Raw genomic sequence first — 7,399 nt, 5'->3', positions numbered from 1 at the left:
GACATGCTGTAGGGGCATGTCAAGGGGAGGAGATACATTAAGCGAAGGTGGCATAACTATGAGTCAGAGGAAAAAGATACAATAAGCGTAGACCGTAAACCAATAGGAGAAGAGAAGGGAAAAAAGATACAGTAAGCGTAGACTAGGAACCAATAGGAGAAGAGAAGGGAAAAAAGATACAGTAAGCGTAGACTAGGAACCAATAGGAGAAGAGAAGGCATGACTATGAAACAACAACATAGCGCACAAAGGTTCTGGGGTGACTTCCAGGGAGGGACAATGCTGAAGGCAGTGTTCCTTCTCCAAGGTCACCCACTGTCCTGTAATAACCCCAAGATTACCCCCCTAGCGGTGTCTTACAATGGCCTACATGCAATGTTTATGACCTAGGGTAACCCCCAGCATTATTTAGGCATAGAATCACATCATATTACTTTTCAGTAGTAGTGCTTAATGCAAACAATATTTTCCACCATACGAGGTATAATAGAATACATATTATTTAAGGCTAACATATTAGATTGTCTGGTTTCCTTATACACTTCCAGACCTCCACATGTACAGTAAAGATAAAGTAAATAGCTAATGTAATATATCAATAACTTCAGTTAATATGTCAATAACTGTGGTTAAAATCAAAAGCTAACATCTGTTGGCAATGCTTATGATGTTTGCTGGCAATAACTTATTTCCACCATGTAACAAGCTTAATCGTACCACGTCAAGCTCCGCTTTTCTCTGGGGGGCGGGTGAAAGTGGCAATACTCATAATTTACATATGGGGTATACACTTTATCAAAAATTTTCCACCACAACCTGCTAGTTTGTTCCTTGACAGCAAGCAAGCAAGCCGACCAGCTGCCTGCACATCAACAGTCCAACAACGTTGGCTAGTAAGGCAGTTCACACTGTTGGTTTGCTATTTACAGTAGTTGCCTAGTCTAAAGTCCCAGAGGTTTTATAAGATATAGATTATACTTTCCAGTTAGATTTTAATGGAAAGATACACAAATGGTTGACTAGCAGGGCTTTGGTCATAAAGGCTTTTGTATCACTTAATTTGAACTGTATGCTGGTTGCATAATGACATTTTATTCTGTACATCGCAGGCAATGGGACGCGTTAAGTCGAAACGGAAGCCCGCTCCAAAGAAGAAACTGACAGGAAACCTGCACACCCAGTTCACCTGTTCATTCTGTGACCACGAGAAATTCTGTGACGTGAAAATGTATGGCCAACGATGTCATTTTAATAATGATTTGTCGTAGTAGGCAGGTTGTTGGTGGCATGCAATTAAACAGGATAGCCTGCTTTAAAAAACGACTAACACGCTCGCTTTAAATTTTGACCAGTGCTTAACGCTGTAGTACCTCGATACATATTGAACTAGAAACACGGATGCATATGCCAGTACACAGATGTAGAACTTTTTTGCAGGGAGTGTAATAGAAACACAGGATTAATATCGTGTACAGTTTGCCTATAAGAATTCCAGACTCCTATCACCTGTATCCTGTGTGTCAGCAGAAGACTGTGGTTTATATTCATCTCTACTAAGCAGACTGAACTATAATATCAGTGTTTCGCCACACATAGACTTTACTTGGGCGGGCCGCCCAGGTATATTAACGGCCGCCAAAGTATATTTGGTGACCCATTTTACCATTTTTTATTTTATTTCTTATATATTTATTTTTTTATCTATCCGAGAGAACAAAGCCATCCGCAATCAATTATTTTCTACCGCTCATCGCTGACCTTTCCGAGTGTAACCAATGATTTCACAGTGTGACGTACTGGAACATGGGCGGTGCGACACCGGCCCAGCGTGAAATATAAATTTAAAGATTCAATCAAAGTCAAAGTTTTTTTAGCAAGGTCGTGGTACCACTTTGAAGTGGTGTCATACAACTCTGAAAAGCCTGACACACAATATAAACTTCTCCAGTTCTCCATTTTGACTTTGACGCCACTTGCATCAATTACAGTTTTTTTTTTACAATTTTATCCATTTATACATCTGGATATTTACTGAAGCAATTATGGGTTAAGTACCTTGCCCAAGGGTACAGCAGCAGTGCCCCAGTGGGGAATCAAACCGGCAACCTTTCAGTTGTGAGTCCTGCTCCTTAACTACTATGCTACACCACCACCCCATGGTTATAATAAAACATACTAAAATTCCCTGTCTGATAAGCAAAGTCAACTGCTGGCTAGACCCATGATTTGAAACTTTTAAACATTTACACAGTAAACTTTAAACTTTTACTCCTTTACAGTAAGAAACTGGGTAGGCAGGCGGATCAGGCAACCCAAGCAGGACGGCAGGCAGGCCAAGGTAGCAAGTCAGGCAGAATTCAGTATGGGATCAGCAACATGAGTAACAAGGCGGGAACATAACACAGGAACCACTGAGACAAACTGGCATCAAGACAAAGACAAGCAGGGAATATAAAGGGCTGGGCTGACGAGTAGATGGGATGCAGGTGGGCAGGCGGGCAGGTGGAGGCGATCAGGAGGTAAGGTGGGCGTGGACAGGGTGGAGAGAGGGGCAGGGCCGGGATACATGGGAACAGTAAACAAAAGCACATGGATGACAGTGACAGACAGGGAGAACACCAAAACAACAGCTAGGGGGCCAGAGTACTGACATTCGAACTCAGACCGCAGGACTGAGTAGGACTGGAAACAAGTATGATTTAACAAGTGTGCCCTGTATTGCCCAGGAATTCTAGGGGTTGTGATGATGGAAACACAGGAGGGTTTGTGGCATTTTAAATCAAACTTCAATAACATTTATCTCAATCCCTTAACAGTGATGACTTAAGTGCTCTTAGCCTTTGATATTAATATGTTTATTAAAATAAACAACTCTCTTATAAGTGTAAGCATTGCTGATACTACTAAGTCTATCAACAATTCAAGGCTTGCTTCCTTCTTAAGCACAACAATGTGCAACATGATTTAACAATGAACTATGAATACATGCCTGTAATCATTATGGCCTTACCTGTTCAAAGCGCATACACAGTACAGGTAATGAGAGGTGTGTCCTGCCATACATCTTACTGTTTGCAGTATGAGCCTAAAGACTCCATTATTTACACCCAGTGTGTGTGCAGTATATTGGTGTTCCCATCAGTGCGGAGCTCCTCATAAATCAGTATTACTACACACCCTGAGGGGCTCTGGCTAGGAGCCAGGTCAAATCCTGGTTGGGGGTGTCTCTGCTGCATCTGTGTATTTGACTATGTAATAAATGGGTAACGTGGCATTAGAGCCCTGTAAGTAACCTTTGATGAAGGCATGTAACAAATAAAAAAGGTAAAATAATTGAACAGCATAGTGTATCTACACATACACTATATGGACAAAAGTATTTGGCCACACCTGCTTTTCAGTGTTTGGACTAGGCCCCTTATCTCCAGTGAAGGGCAATCTTAATGCTTCAGCATACCAAGACATTTTGGACAATGCTATGCTTCCAACTTTGTGGCAACTGTTTGGGGAAGGCCCTTTTCTATTCCAACATGACTGTGCCCCAGTACACAAAGCAAGGACTATAAAGACATGGTTTGATGAGTTCAGTGTGGAAGAACTTGACTGGCCCGCACAGAGCCCTGACCTCAACCCCATCGAGCACTTTGGGACGAACTGGAACGGAGATTGCGAGCCAGGCCTTCTCATCCAACATCAGTGCCTGACCTCATAAATGCTCTATGGAATGAATGGGCACAAATTCTCACAGAAACACTCCAAAATCTTGTGGAAAGTCTTCCAAGAAGAGTGGAAGCTATTATAGCTGCAAAAGGGGGACCAACTCCATATTAAAATATATGTATTTGAATACAATGTCATTACAATATAATGGTCGGGCGTCCAAATACTTTTGTCCATATAGTGTGTGTGTGTGTGTGTATATATATATATATATATATATATATATATATATACTGTGTATATATATATATATATATATATATATATATACTGTATGTATAGATACACTATGCTGTTCAATTATCTTAGAAGAAAGCATTCTGTCATTACACCTCAGTAGCAATGAGCCAGCGAGAGGAGAGAAAGTGCGCAAACAAGAGGGAGCAAGCCAAGGTTGTGTAAACATCTTCGAGAGAAGGTATACAGTAGGAATGCTGAAGCTTTTTTTGGGCATGTAAAGGCATGGAGAAGCCATAGGTGACTCCATTGCCAGCCCCAACTGGAATGTATCACCGGGCCTGTGATCTCTCACACACTCTCTGCCTTTGTGTATCTCTAGATTTCATCAGCTCAAGGCTCTGGCAGCTTAAAAGTGGTTGGTAACATATACGCTACCATGTAGCGCACAATGTGCTACAAGCTGTTACAAAAAGCAATGGCTAAAGTAAATACACAAACCAAGCAGACTTGTGAATCCATGACCATATTTGGGCCTGCGGTGTATCGTGGCTGTGCTGAACAGAGTTATGAACAGGTTCGCGTCCTCACAAAAAACTGCTACTGTTGAAATACAAATAGGTAAATACAATTTTCTTGTAATTGAACTGAATAGCAAAATATCAACAGAATGTGAACATATTGCTAACTGTAACTGTGTCACCTGATAAATCAGGCTCTGCTCTCTCTGAATATGAGTGTTTGGTGAATTGAAGGCTAGCTGAGTGGTAGCACAGAAGTTCCCCTCTGCCAGCCTTGTTTTATGGGCAGCGTGTTTTACATTTACATTTATTCATTTGGCAGACACCTTTCGGTTACGAGTCCTGCTCCAAAACATGCCGTGTTTGGCATGAGAAGTCACGGCATCAGTATAGGCATCACTTATTCATTCAGTGGTTATCCTTGGAATGTCAAATCTTCCACAACATAGCCTGCAAACAATTCATTGAGCTTTGTTTTAAAGGGGAATTGAGGGAAAGCATTTCAATCCTGGAGGCTTTTGGTCCAGAGTCCAGACCATTTCTAAGCCACTGTTTAGTGCTGAAGCATACATGGAGTGTCAACAACAAGAGGAAGAAGAAAAAGAAAGGACTTTATATGCTGGGCGCCTCTGATATAGCAATGTATTAATGGGAAATTACACAAGTACACAAATGTACACGAGTACAAAGTTTACATTTAAAACCACAAAAATTGTACTCTCCCTTTATCCTTAAACTGTATAAACAGCTAACACACTCTGAGTGAAATAAGATAAATGAGTGTTAAAAGTGACTGAAACATGTCCATGCATCAGACATTTTACAGGACCTGCATGTACAGGCACAATGGATGGAGGGAGAGAGCGCAGCAATGAGTGGCAGAGCCAGAATTCTAGCAGATGAATTCCTGGGCAGAAAGGAACCATTTTGTTGATTCTGGTAGGAGTCCTTACAGAAGGCTGTGGAAGAGGCTTAGACTGGGAGTGAGTGGTCAGATAACACCTGAGCAGAGTGTTTTGGACTAGGTAACACTACATGTTGCTCAGGTAGAGGTGGTTGTGATTGAAATGGTGTGTGTGGAGCAGCATGGTACAAAGAGGGGACAGGTGTCCTGAAAGAGACAACAGGAGAGAAGACAAGGCACAGGAAGAAAAGAGCGTAGCTGGACCAGAGACATGGGGACAGAAACAGAGATGGATGGAGAGAAACAGAGATGGAGTGCCAGACTAAGCAGTGGGGTGAGACAGGTAGAAAAGAGGTGGAGATTTAAAAGTGAAGTAAAAGTTTAGAGTGAAAGCTGTCTGGGGTTCATGGGACCCTTCTGAAGCCACCCTGTCAGACTGCAGCTGCCTAGCTGTTCACGGAAGAAGGCTTCCGTAAGCAGACGGGGCCTCTAGCATTGTGTGTGTGTGTGTGTGAGAGAGAGAGAGAGAACACAACTGTGCGCATACCTATCAGAAGACAGAGCAGTGCAGCATAGTATGCAATGAAGCTCTGACTGAAAGACTGATAAAATCAACCACTGAACCAAGTTGAAGTCAGAGGACCCAGACAGTAATTGGAATCATTCTGAGAACACCTCAAAATGCCTCATATACAATCACAAGTACACCAATCACAAGTAGGAGAGATCTGGAACCAATCAGAATGAGCTAGAGAATCACGTGCCTCACTGGACACCTTTTCATTGACAGCTAAAGATGGCATATATCCATTAAAATGGATCAGATCAAGGTTCAGGCAGCGTATTTCTTCAAGATATTAACTCCATAACTATCTGTAAAAATGGACAAAACCCTTTCAGAATGGTTGTCAAACGATTTTAGCCAGGCAGCAGGACAATACTGTAAGCCTGTACAAATTTGTTTTCATCTCAAAGCTTAAATTTACGAATGATGGTGCACTAATAGGATATGTAATGTGGATATGTCTTTGATGGTACTGTCCCCTGGAAATCGTTGCCCGATACAGATTTCTTCCACTGTGCACATAGCTTAACCAAGACATGGGATAGCTCTGCTGTGATTTATGAGGTGAGATGAGCATAATGTGAATACAGTGGGAAAAAATGCATTTTAAGTACCGTTCAAACAAATGGTTGTTGCACATTAAATATTAAGGACAAGCACACAAAAAACACAATCTGGTCTTCAAATTTATTGAAGTACAGTACCAAGTAAGCCTTACCTTCTGGGCACTACCATTGCATTCGTTCACAGTTGTTCTGTCTAACAGTGGTGTGCTGTGGTGTTCGAACAGGCACACACACCCTGTAGTGCTTGTTTCACAGTTAAAGAGGACAAAAGGTAAAGAAAGATTGCCTAAGATTGCCTACATTGCCTAAAAGATCAAATCAAACTGACAAACAACTAGACAAACATTAGATTTTCACATATAGATTGTGCTTATTGTGCTCAAGGATCTCAATAATATTATTTCTTTCTTGATGCCAGACTGTTGTGCCTAACTCAGTGTTTCGACCTCAAGACTGCTCTGGTCTGGTATGAGAGTGGTTTACACCCTGGGCAACATCACAGTCCTATGTAGCAAAATTACCACCCATTATTGGGATGCCAGGGAACCACTTTCTCAGATCATACCAATTCAATAAATTTTTATTACTGGAAAAATAAAAGTAGTACTGAAGACTTGGTATAAACTTAGGTAAAAAGTACTTAAACACAGTGTTACAGAATTTGGTTACTTTACAAAGTGGCTGAAATCTGCTGGTATGAACTTGCCCTGTGGTTGAGTTTTTAACTCCATCCCCCTGCAGAAGAAGAAGCCATCGCAAATCTGTTGTATTCATCCAGAACACATCAGAGACTTAAGCCTCAATCAAAGAGACAGCAGTTCATGGCATGTATTGAGATGTGAAGTGTGCACCCCCTGGGTGAAAGTAAGGCTCAGGAGGTTCCCCCTGCTGGTGAAGATGCTACAAACCACCCATTACATTACATTTGCTTTAGCAGCTATCCATT

This window comes from Megalops cyprinoides, chromosome 19 (genome assembly GCF_013368585.1).
Source record: "Megalops cyprinoides isolate fMegCyp1 chromosome 19, fMegCyp1.pri, whole genome shotgun sequence".
Taxonomy (NCBI): Eukaryota; Metazoa; Chordata; class Actinopteri; order Elopiformes; family Megalopidae; genus Megalops; species Megalops cyprinoides.
This window is presented reverse-complemented; position numbering follows the sequence as displayed.